This window comes from Pinus tabuliformis, chromosome 8 (genome assembly GCF_031772625.1).
Source record: "Pinus tabuliformis cultivar Carrire ecotype Pingquan chromosome 8, CPIR1, whole genome shotgun sequence".
Classification (NCBI taxonomy): domain Eukaryota; kingdom Viridiplantae; phylum Streptophyta; class Pinopsida; order Pinales; family Pinaceae; genus Pinus; species Pinus tabuliformis.
The window spans coordinates 287,664,243-287,677,389 of NC_142294.1; the positions used below are offsets into that span (position 1 = coordinate 287,664,243).

The window sequence follows — 13,147 nt, forward strand, 5'->3', positions numbered from 1 at the left end:
AAATCCTGAAAATTGTTAAGTCTGACACCTAGCCCATTCTGAGGGAAGACACCCACAAGCACCCCTTTTGTGGAAATGCATCCAAGCACACTAGGGAAACATTTCCCCGTGTCTCCCCAAAAGGGAGGCTTGGGGAACTATTTACACGAGCATCCCCAAGTCCCAGTTGCGTGGAAAACATGAGGTGTGGGCATCCCACACTGGGTATGCGTCCCCATGGAACACTGATTACCAGTCCAACAGCAGCTGAAATTTTCTCAAGGAGATGCCCAAATCAGCACAAAAACAAACTAGAGAAGCAAGTTGCACTTTGCTACAGAAACTATACTTACACCTCAAGAAAAACTCTGCTTTCATGCAGACCTGGGCTACAATCAGTGGGTATCCAATCGGAATATGTCTCGAATGACAATGTATAGAAGGTAAGGATCTTCCTTGAGAGGAGTGCCCAAAAAGTCTTCATGAAGGTACTCTTCCCAGAGCAAGTTCAAGCTGCAAAATCTGATCTCAACTTGTGTTCTGTTTGTCTGTGCAGGTACAGGGGTCAAAGCGTTGAGGTCAACATTGGATTTTGCTTGCAAAAAAATATGGTGTTAACAGGCATGCAAACAAAAGTATGTAGTTAAATACTCTTTTTATATACTACTATCAGAAAAATCAAATTAAAACAAGTATATATAAATAAACCATGTCATTAATAGTCACCAAACATGGAAGTGCAAATAGCAAGCAAAGCCTACAAATTTGACTCATCAAGTATATTGCCTTTAGTAAACAGCTTTGTTAATTTGGACCTTTGATGCATAACAACCCCGTTCCAACAATCCTCCCAATGATGTAAGGGGAGCAAACATGTAATAATCCAAATTTCCTCGAATTATTTTATTGTTTGGTTTTGATTTCCACTGTAGGTGGGATATTTTCCAAGGAACACCTATCCCCTAATAGACTTCAAAATCATTGTAGAGCATCATGACACAGAAAAAAAGGAGCTTCTATTACATAGATCCTTAAGATTAGAATCCACTTTACTTGATAATGATTACAACCCAAATCATCCGGGATCTTGCATAGGATCAGTTACGTGTATGAACCCATTTCACGCTCCTGCAGCAGGACCATTGGCCTGTTTCCTGACTTCCTCATCAGCTCTCCTTAAAAACTCGTCCCAGGCACTTCCAGGGGCTGTGTCAATGTAGTCATAAGGAACTCCACTAGAAGCTGTAAGACTTGGTTGTACTCGTCCCTCGCTGCCCACGATCCTGAAATCCAACACATGGCCCTCTTCTCTTAACTTTAAGTTCAACTGCGTCCAATTCTTCGCCTCCGTATAGAAATCAAAACCCAAGTTACCCAAATTCTCTGTCAAGGCGTCACATAAGCATGCCCCATTACATGGTTTGGATTTCATTTCCTTAATCTTTTCAAGAGCCTCGTCATAGTTCTTCTCCAACTCCTCCCAGGAGAAGAGAAGAGGAAGAGTAAATGCCCTCCAAGGACTGAAATCAATCAACTTCACTCTGCCGTCTCTGGTAACATAGCAATCGAATGTATAATCATTTAATTCAAATTCCTCGCTTATGTGATCTTTAAAAAACCCAAAAATGGAGGATTCTAACTCCTCCCGCTCCTCTAATAAGCTTGGATAAAACCCGGTAACTTCTCTCTGTGAAACCCCCACCAGCAAACCCCTTCGAACAAACCCGCGAAACTCCATTTCCGGCCTCAAGTCATACCATTTACGCAATGCCAGATAAAATCTAGCAGGCCTATCGGCGGTTTTATCCTCGCACGAATCAAAGGCATGGCAAAGATCGTTAACTAAGCTATCGGATGCCCTCAAAAGAAGAACGATTTCACTAAAAGAAGAGCATTTGAGCGTACCATTGGTGGCAATCCAGGCGGTGTCTTTGGGGGCGCTCCAATTCAGCTTGGGAAACACGAACCCTCCTAGGGTTTTAATGGATTTCTTCACCTCCTTCTCCAATTCTGGAAACGATGGCCGAGCCGAAGCTTCATCGTCTTCGTCCTCTTCCTCCCAGTGATGGTAATCTTCTGCCTGGAGATCCGGGCATGTGATTCGAACTCTGGTTGGCAAGGCATCTTCACCATCGCTAGAGGAGGTTTTAGGGAGGAATAAGCCACCGTCGTCCAGCAGAAACTCCACGAACGGCTCCGGCAAAGGATGGAGAATGGTCTTGATGGAAACCCTGTGGAAACGCGGGTACCATTCCTGTATCTGGCATCGAATTATGTCTGCCTCCTTCATTGATATTCCTTCTTAAACCCGACTTCACAGTGGTTACTTCACAATCCTTCACGGCTACCAGTGAGTGTAATTCTATGTCCACAGTAGGGCTGATATACCGTGCACACTCTGAAAAACCCTTTTAAATTAGCTCACACAACTTCCATCACAGGATCCTGTAAGCGATAATAACGAATCTAACTGAGAAGTATAAATAAATAGATTGTAGTTTTATATAAATTCTATTAAACTTCCTTTATTTAAATTAATTTGGTTTGTCAAAATATGGATCAATTTTCTCTGTCTACGGAGAGAAATTAAAAATACCAAACTAATATTTTAACAAAATAATAAATTTTTACATTAATAAATAGTGATTTTTATATTAAAATAATATCTAATTAATTAAAAAATAAATTTAAATTAAATAAGGTTTTTTTAGAAATCACATAAGAGAATCTTTGACGGACATTTAATTCATTATGGATCATAGAAATTATAAAGAAATTATAAATTATTTATTTTTATATTATTAATAATATAATTTTAAGATCACAACACATTCAAACACCCATTTACATACTCTATTCCATTAGGCCCATTTAAATTGTATCTTATTATTTAAACCATCTAAATTATATTACTAATAATATAATTTTAAGATCGCAACACATTCAAATACTAAATTGATATATAAAAGGAGATATATATACTTTATTCCATTATTGCATTAGGTACATTTAAGTTGTCATTGTTATGTAAATAAAATAAAAAATACTTCTTCTTTTTTAACAAGAATTAGGAAATATATACATTAGAAAAGACTACGACAAATGTATGCAAGAGAGTTACAAAGGAAATGTACTTCAGAAATTTAGAGCAAAGATGGTTGACAAAACAAAAAACAATCCTTCCCCATCAAAAGGAAAAAATGGAGGGATCCAACTCTAGACCTTCCAAAACATAAAATTATTATTTCACGCTTATAAGAGTAGTTTCTTACATAATGCTTACACACACTGATACCCAAACATAATATAATCAAGAATTGGTGAAAATGTACCCCCCAAAAAATCAAAGTAGTTTAGAGATTGTTGGGAGTTCGGATTTCTTTCTTGGCAGAGTTTCCTGCCTCTGGTCAAAGGAGGGATGGAAATGAGTTTTTCTTTAAAACTCCTGAAAAGGATGAAGAGAAGGGGGGCTTTATCACCTTAATTTTAGATGCATTATCACCAACCTTCTCTTTCTTCTTTTTTGCAAGTGGAACTTCTTTTCCTTGAGCCAGGCCTTGCTTTGAGAAGTTTTTAGAGGACCTTGAATGGGAATTACATTCACTTTTGGAGAATCTAGATTCTTTGATTAGAAAGGAACTAAAGATGATTTGGGATCATGAACATCTTCAACTTCATCCTGAGATTGCAGAGCTCCAAATCTATTATTAGAGAGAAAATCTAGCTTGGAGGGAGGTTGAAGCTAGAAGGAAAATTAAGACTCCTTTGGGACTTGGTTTTTTCTCTTTCTTGAAACTTTATTAAAGCCTTGTTCACCATCATTCTAAGGAGTTGGATTCAACTTTGAAAGAGACGAGGAACCTTTGGATTGGATAACTTTTTTGCAAAGTGCCCATACACATGGAAAGAGTTACATTTAAAAGGGACCTACTCGTAATCAACATATTGAACATGGTTTTATCCTTCTAGATCAAACTAGGTTGCCTTATTCAATCCCTTATCAAAATCTATTTCCACACATACTATAGCACAGGTGAGAATGTTGTCTTTAGGTTCTACATGGGTTATGTAATGACTCAGCTTGTTTCTTATTGTTGTGAAGGGATAATTACCCCAAAAAAATGGGGCGAAATAGAAGTCTAAGCCAGACAGGGGGTGAAGATATTTCCATGTGTAGATTGAAATCAAAAGACCAAATGATAGGGACAAACCCTTGAGGCCCATGGCCCATGATCTAATCCCTATCTTTTGTGTTTTCAAAAATAAAAGTAAAAAAACCTTTACCACAATAAAACATTCTAGCGAGTTGATGATCACTCCAAATCTCGACAGACCATTCAAAAACAATGTTAGGATTGGACCAAAGCCCTGTAAATTTACATGTTAATCCTATCTCCTTCAATATATCGATATTTTGATTTGCCACAAAGGGTCATAAGTCCAACTTGGGGATTACATTAGACCTTTTGGCACATATGTTATTTTCAAAGGTGGGATTATGCCCCAAAAGAATGGATGCCCATTGAGAATTAACAAAAACATTGGAGTAAACCTTTGAATCTACATTGAAGGATCGACGAAGAAAGACCGCAAACAACACCTACAATATTGTCTGAGGCAAATCCTCATATCTAACTGAGCAAGGTAATGACACACTAATTTGTGGCTTCTAAGAACAAGTTGATAACATAAATATCCCCATGCATATTCTAATGGGAGGAGACATGGGTGTCAACATGCATCGAAGTAGTAGCAACTAGAATTAGGCATAGAGGGAGAGGGTTAAAGAAACCCTAACTACTATGGGAACTCGACTAGGACTATCTTCCCAATCCAATAGCCTTGAAATTTGAAAAATACTTTATTATTTATATATATTAAATAAAAATTTTAAATTAATTAATTAAAAGATTTTATTATTTAAATTCTTCAAATAAATAAATTGAAAGTGGTTTATTATTTAATTTTAAAAATTTAAGCTGTAATTTACAACTCACCCACAATATGGCATGTTTAACTTAATATAGCGTTATTAAATTAAAATTTGAAATTTGAAATTTTTTAGAAAAAAAAATAATAATAATAATTTAGCTAAGATAAGATAGGACAAATGTATTAATGTTTGAGAAATGGCCATGGAATTAGGTCAATGGGAGTTTTAGGTATAATGATGTCTAAAGAAAACAAGGGACAAAAAGTAAAACATAATAGAGGTATGATTTAAAGCCTAGATCGTTGACTTAAAAAATGAAGAGGTGGTCCAAGAGAAAGATGTATAAGATGAGTGTGTCACAAATATATTGCATGAGTGAGAGGAGCCTATTTTGCTCCACCAAAACCATCTCTCCTGACATCTAAGGTAGAATGAAGAAACATCAAAATAGATGTACATCTAGGAAAAGAATCAAAAGAGAAGGTGGAATAAGTGTAGTCGTGTCTAGAGTAAAACTATCTTTATCTCTTTTATATAAATTTTAATGCGGTAATTATCCTAGATATAATGTAAAACTACAAGTAGGTTTAGTATCTTAGTTTTATATATGGATCTAGGTTGAGTTGGATACTTGATATCATATGAGCTCTGTGTAGCATTAGTGATGATGGAGCACACGGCATATTGAGTATCTTGGGATACTATTAAGGGTTGAAACAACCCTTTTGGTCCTAAAGAAAGGCCTAAGATAATGCTTGATTGGCTAAGAGTTTATCTTCCTCGAATGTAAAGAAATATGTTAATGGCCCAAGACTAGAGGCATCTGACAAGGATGAATGTATGCCCTCTTACGAACTACTAGCAAGTTATTTTAGATGGTGTGGTTTTTCTTGAATAACGACAATGTGTTAACTCACAGTCCTAAATAGTAGCCAAGGATGGTTGTCCTCACTAGTGTTGGCAATTGAGTTATGATAGGTTTTGCCACCTTTGGAAAAAATAAAAATCTAAGAAAATAGAATTTTTAAGTAGTAAGAAGTTTGGGCTTGGACTTGGACTTGAGAAATCATGAGTTATGAACTTTCTAGTATATTAATGCATACAAAGGGTTTTTAACCTTGCATCTCTATCTGAGTCATATTTTTTACCCAATTGTTTCATTTCCAACACACTAATTTGTAAGATGGTTTGAAGTATTTAGGTTTTTTTAAACCAAATGCTTATGAGTAAAATATTGACATTGGCTATAGCCAAAATAAAGAGTACATTGTTAGTATGAAGTAATAGATCGTTGTCCACAACAAGTAGGTTGGTCTTAATCAACTTTATTTTAGAATTTATCCCTATTTATTGGATGTCCTTGATGTTGCTAAACTATTAGGTGGATGGCATCTTAAAAACATCCATTCATTTATAAAATATGTCATCACAAAGAAAGTTTGGAGGCTAAATACTAGTAAGGGTTTTTGGTGTTTGAGAATTGTGGAAAAAATAATTTCTAGTTTTGTTTAGAAATGGATCAAGAATCCATCAAAGAATTGTCATAATGACTTAAAATTTGGAAGGCAGCTATGCTTACTTTTCTTTTGATTGGTACATGGTTTGTTTAAAAGGTAGGAAATGGGATTAGAGTTAGGTTAGGTGAAGATCGTTTGGTGGATTGTGGAAACCTATACAAGTTATCTCATAATCTTATAGAAAGATCAAAATGATAGGGACAAACCCTTGGGGCCCATGAATAAGGCCCATGATCTGATCCCTATCTTTGTGTCGGTTTATTAAATAAATTTTTTACATAAATTAATTAAAAGATGCTATTGTTTAAATTTTTCAAATAAATAAAATGAAAGTGGTTTATTATTTAATTTTTAAAAATTAAGGTGTAATTTACAACTCACCCACAATATGGCATGTTTAACTTAATATGATGTTATTAAATTAAAATTTGAAAATTGAAATTTTTAATGAAAAAAATAATATTAGAAGTAATAATAATAATAATAAATAATTTAGATAAGATAAGATAGGATAAATGTATTAATGTTTGACAAATGGCCATAGAATTAGGTCAATGGGAGTTTTAGGTATAAAGATGTCTAAAGAAAACAAGGGACAAAATGTAAAAACATAATAGAGGTATGACCTAAAGCCTAGATCGTTGACATAAAAAATGAAGAGGTGGTCCAAGAGAAAGATGTATAAGATGAGTGTGTTAAAAATCTATTACATGAGTAAGAGGAGCCTATTCTGCTCCACTAAAAGCATCTCTCCTAATATCTAAGATTGAATGAAGAAACATTGAAATAGATGTACGTCTGGGAGAAGAATCAAAAGAGAAGTTGGAATAAGTGTTGTCATGTCTAGAGTAAAACTATTTTTATCTCTTTTATATGAATTTTAATGTAGTAATTATCCTGGATATATTGTAAAACTACAAGTGGGTTTAGTATCTTAGTTTTATATATGGAGCCAAGTTGAGCTGTATACTTGATATCATACGAGCTTTGCCTAGGGTTAGCATTGATGGAGTACATGGCATACTTGGTACCTTGGGATACTATCAAGGGTTGAAACAACCTTTTTGGTCCTAGAGAAAGGCCTAAAATAATGTTTGATTGGCTAAGAGATCGTCTTCCTTAAATGTAAGGAAATAGGTTAATGGCCCAAGACTAGAGGCATTTAACAAGGGTGAAAGTATGCCCTCTTACAAACAACTAACAAGTTATTTTAGATGGTGTGGTTTTTCTTGAATAATGACAATGTGTTAAATCGTAGTCCTAGATAGTAGTCAAGGATGGCCTCACTAGTGTTGACAATTGAGTTATGATAGGTTTTTCCACCTTTAGAAAAAATAAAAATCTAAGAAAATAAAGGTTTTTAGTAGTAAGAAGTTTGGGCTTGGACTTGAGAAATCATGAGTTATGAACTTTCTATTATAGTAATGCATACAAAGGGTTTTGAACCTTGCATCTATATTTGAGTTATACTTTTAACCCAATTTTCCAACACACTAATTTGTAAGATGGTTTGAAGTATTTGGCTTTTTTTTAAACCAAATCAACTTGTGAATAAAAGTTTGAGATTGGCTATTAGCCAAAATAGAGAGTACATTTTTAGTTTGAAGTAATATATCATTTTCCAGAACAAGTAGGTTGGTCTTAGTTGATTTTTTTTAGATTTTATTCCTATTTATTGGATGTCCTTGATGTTGATAAAGTTGTAGAAATTCTCACTGTAGATCACCTGATAATGCAATATACTAAAGCAAAATACTTGATCTACTTCTACAAACAAACTTGTGGAAGCTTAATCGATTTTGAGCAAGATCAAATAGAACACATATAATAGATGAAGAAGAAATCAATCACACATGAAACACAGAAGAATACTCTGGGGAAAGCCTCAGCTAAAAAACCCCGCTATCTGTATTATCATACAAGTGGAAATATCTCAGGATTACACAAAGATTTAGCTCTCAAGCTATCCAGCTCTTAGTACAATCCCTCACTGTTGCTCATAGACAAAATAGACAACACATATGCCTTCCTTCAGTCCTCCAAGCCTCCTATTTCCTTGCGCAGTTTCTCTTGGGTCCTCAAGCTACCACCTGTGTGTAATTACCTCACACACTGCTCACTAACCTCAGAAATAACTGCGCAATCCTCAAGGAAAGAATTCCTTCTGCATGCAAGAGATATCCTCATGGGAATATTCCTGCAACTGATAGTACATTGTCCCATCCTTTGATCTCAACTAGGTCTCTGTCTGAACTGACATGCATGAGTTATTTATGAGAGAATATTCAGTTATCTGAAGTACACTAGTTGCATGCATGCATGCATTGACTAAATAAACTCACAATCGGTTCCACAAACTGTTGGAACTAATCTAATTGGACTTAACTTAGTTAACTGAGCTAACTAATTACAACTCAAAGTACAACTCGTCCTGGTCTCCTTAATTAAGGGATAACTTCCTCAATCAAAGGGATAATTGTTGCATGTCTTCACATAGACTTCATGTTTTATTTTGTCTAACTAATTAACTCAAGATGAATTAATTAATTATTTTACCAATAGCTGCTGAGCTCAAATTCGAATTTTAATTTAGGGATTAATTAAAATTGGAATGTATCCCAAAATGCTATCTATAGGAATGTTATTTTTAGCATTTCTTGTTGTTATTTTCAACACTCCCTCTCAATAAGGGATTATCTATCACCTCGATCCTGTCTCTGTGGAACTCGAATTTGCATTTTGACAATGCCTTAGTCAAAATATCTACATCCTGCTCCTCGGTCGAAACATACTGCAACAACATGATCCTCTTCACCACACAGTCTCGAAGATGATGATACCAGATATCGATGTGCTTGGACCTGTCATGAAATACTGGATTCTTAGAGAGTTTGATACAACTCTGATTATCGCAATAGATCACAGTTGGATCCATCCTCTGATCAAACAACCCAACTAGAATTTTCCGCATCCAAATGGCCTCACATGTTGCCTGGCTTGCAGCCATGTATTCAGCCTCTGCTGAGCTAAGTGCAACTGACCTCTGTTTCTTGTTGTACCAAGAAACTATAGTTAAACCAAGGTTGAAAATTCCTCCTGAAGTGCTCTTCCGATCTGATGGACTCCCTGCCCAATCTGCATCTGTGAAGCCCTAAAGCTTCACTCCCTCTGTCCGTCTGTACCATAATCCATACTGAGATGTGCCTCTGAGGTATCTCAGCACATGCTTAGCTGCCTTCCAAAACAACTTGGTAGGCTGAACCATAGCTTGACTCAGCTGGTTCACCACAAAGCACAAATCTAGTCATGTGTTCACTAAATACATCAATGAACCCACAAGTTGCCGATACACAGTAGCAACTACTACCTCACTTGAAGTAGCATCCTCCTTCCTCCAGTTACCTGCTAGAGGAGTCTGCATGGGCTTGTACTTCTCCATGTGGAATCTCCTGAGTATCTCATTGGCATACTTGCCTTGAGACACAAACACTTCCCCATCCTTTTGCCACACTTCCATGCCTAGAAAGTAGTGCATGAGACCCATGTCTTTCATCTCGAACTCTCTTGCAAGGTCCTCCTTGCAAGACTTGATCAACTAAACATCACCTGTTAATATTAGATCATCAACATAAAGAACAATGATCAATGGCTTAACTTCTACCATGATGTGGTATAGGTTTGCATCTGCTTCACTCTTTGTGAAGCCTAATCCTGTGAAGTAGTTGTCGATCCTGGTGTACCAAGCACGAGGTGCTTGCTTCAGCCCATACAAAGCTCTCTTGAGTCGGCACACATGTGACTCACGATCGAAGGTCTCAAATCCTTCCATCTGCTCTATGCACACCTCTTCCTCAATCTTTCCATTGAGGAATGCAGTCTTCACATCCATCTGATGGATCTTCCAACCCATATGTGCTAATAGTGCCAACATCGATCTGATAGATGAGTACCTTGCTATAGGAGCAAAAGTCTCATCATAGTCAATCCCCTCGACCTGTGAGAAACCATGGGAAACAAACCTTGCCTTATGTTTCTCCACACTACCATCAGCTGCTTGCTTTACCTTGTAAAGCCAATGGGAACTCACCACTGACTTGTTCTCCGATCTTGGAACAACATCCCAAACATTGTTTCGAACTATGGAGTCATACTCCTCCACCATAGCATCAACCCAAACTGGCTGCTGCACTGCTTCCTCAAAGGAAGATGGTTCGGTCTCTATACATTCCCCAACAAGGGCCATGTAACCAGTGTACCACTTAGGTGATCTCCTCTGTGTGCGCAGAGAAGATGGCTCTCCCAAATTCTCTCTCGCATCCATCAACAATCTGTCAGCTTCCCTTGAGTGTTTCCGCCCATCTTTGGAAGACTCTGCATGAGTGGATGTATCCACTTCTGGATACTCTGCATGCAACTGCTCTGCATCAATCTGAGGCTCCTCCTCCTTAGGAACCAAAAGTTCCTCCTCTGCATGCAACTTGAGCTTCCTCTCAAGGGATACTCGCATGACCTTCTGCTCGTCGAACTTGAGATCTCTGCGTACCACTGTCCTTTGACTGGTAGGCAAGAACACCTGATAGTTGTGGGGTGTATCAATGTACCCCACAAGTATCCCCAACTCAGCTGTTGGCTCAAATTTCTTCCAGGCATCTTTGGTCACATGGCAAAATACCGATGAGCCAAAATTCTTGAAGTGACTCACATCTGGTCTCTTCCCGGAGAAAGCCTCCTCTGGTGTCTTCATCCCCAGTATGCAATGCAGGCTTCTATTTTACAAGTATACCGTTGTATTGCATGCCTCAGCCCACAAATGAAGTGGTAGGCCTTGGTCATGCAACATCGCCCGAGTTGGTCCCATAATCGTTCTGTTCTTCCTTTCGGCCACCCCATTCTATTGTGGGTTATGGGGTGCCGTCAACTCTTGTTTAATTCCTTCTGCTACACAGAAGTCCTTAAACTCTTGAGAGACATACTCTCCACCATTGTCGCTTTGCAAGGCCCTGATCTTCTTTCCTGATTCTTTCTCAACCAAGGCTTTGAACTCACAAAACCTTGAGAAGGTTTGATCCTTCTTCTGCATGAAATAGATCCAGCATCTACAAGAAAAATCATCAATGAAAATAACATAGTACCTTTGTTTAGCGGTGGAGGTTGTCGAGAATGGTCCACACACATTTGTATGAACTCGCTCCAAGATTGCTTTAGCTCGACTGTCTCGATCCTGAAAGGAAGATTTTGCATACTTACCCAAGGTACAACCTTTGCATGTATCCACTTGCTCAAGTTTACCCTTGGGAAGTCCAGTAGAAATCTGTTGCATGATCTTCAAGGCCCCATGGTGGAAGTGGCCCAATCTTCTATGCCATAGCTCGCCAATATCTTGGCTTTGCACCAACTCTGCTTTAGAACTCAATGCAACACAATCATCAATCTCCAGCTTGTAGAGATTCTTCACTTGAATCCCAATCCCCTTAGTATGTCCCGTGGCGATGTGTCTCAGGAATGCCTTTCCTTTACTGAGGACTACATCATAGCCTTTGTCTTCCAACATTGCGACGGATACTAGGTTATTCTTCAGTCCAAGCACATAATTTACATCAGTCAGGGTGAGCGGAGCTCCATGCTCCCTCTGAAACACGACCGTGCCTTCACCTGAAACACAGTACTTTCCATCATCACCCATCTCTGTGCACATCTGGAGGTCCTTCTCCTCCAAGGTACTAAATAAACTCTTGTCGCCGGTCATGTGGAATGAGGCTCCACTGTCCAGGTACCAAACACAACCCACCATTGATGAAACCATGCATGTGATTAGGGTAAAATATGTTAAAATTGGCAACTAGGGCCAAACTCCATGTGGGTCAGCTTATTTATGGCAATTGATATTTTTATTGGATCCCCCTCATCGAGAGGTGTAAGATTGATCTAAAGATCATCCGATTCCTATAAGTATTTATGGAGATATGAATTTATTTTGATTATGGAATTATTATCAAGCCGACCAACAACTTATGTAGGCTCAAGAAGCCCAAACGTCATGTCCATTCAACCTATACATTTTTGGTATAAATAGAAGAGTCTTGATGTCATTTGCAACACATTCTTGAGGTGATCTCCTCCTCTCCACGTCTTGGGTTTCTGGAGAAGGATTGAGACACCAAGAATAATATATTGGCCTAATGGTGATGCCCTAGCCACAGGTCGATCTACACAGCAAATAGAGACACCTATACGCTGTCTAAGGAGTATTTTGGCCGCAGTCAAGCCATGCCCTAGCTGCAGTCAAGGGAGCTCATATACATTGTCAATGTGGTTAAGGAAAGGCTTAATACACACTGTCAAGAAGCCTTATGAACTGGCCCTAATATACGTTGTCAAGAAGCCTTATGAACAAGCCCTAACACACTGTCAAGAAGCCTTATGAACAGGCCCTAACACACTGTACAGAAGCCTTATACACTATGTTGTCCAAAAGTAATAGCCGCAGTCAAGAAGAGGACTGAACTCGCAAAAAGGTGAAGCCGTAGTCAAGGAGAAAGGAGCCACAGTCAAGGAGCAAGAAGCTGCAGATCAGATCCTTGCACTTCTCTCTAAAATTTCGAGTGAGCATTGGTTACAGGTATACGCCCTCAAGGAGAGACGAACTTCTCATGTCCGCAAATAGAAGAAGATTCACATTAGGGCTTGACTGCACCTCAGTTGGGCATTAGGTGCAGTC

The 13,147-nt window shown here is 38.0% G+C and overlaps 1 pseudogene; it reads right to left on the reverse strand.

The window, feature by feature from the left end:
- Positions 1–655: 655 nt before the first annotated feature.
- On the reverse strand, positions 656–2,449 carry LOC149235253 (uncharacterized; annotated as a pseudogene).
- Positions 2,450–13,147: the final 10,698 nt, after the last annotated feature.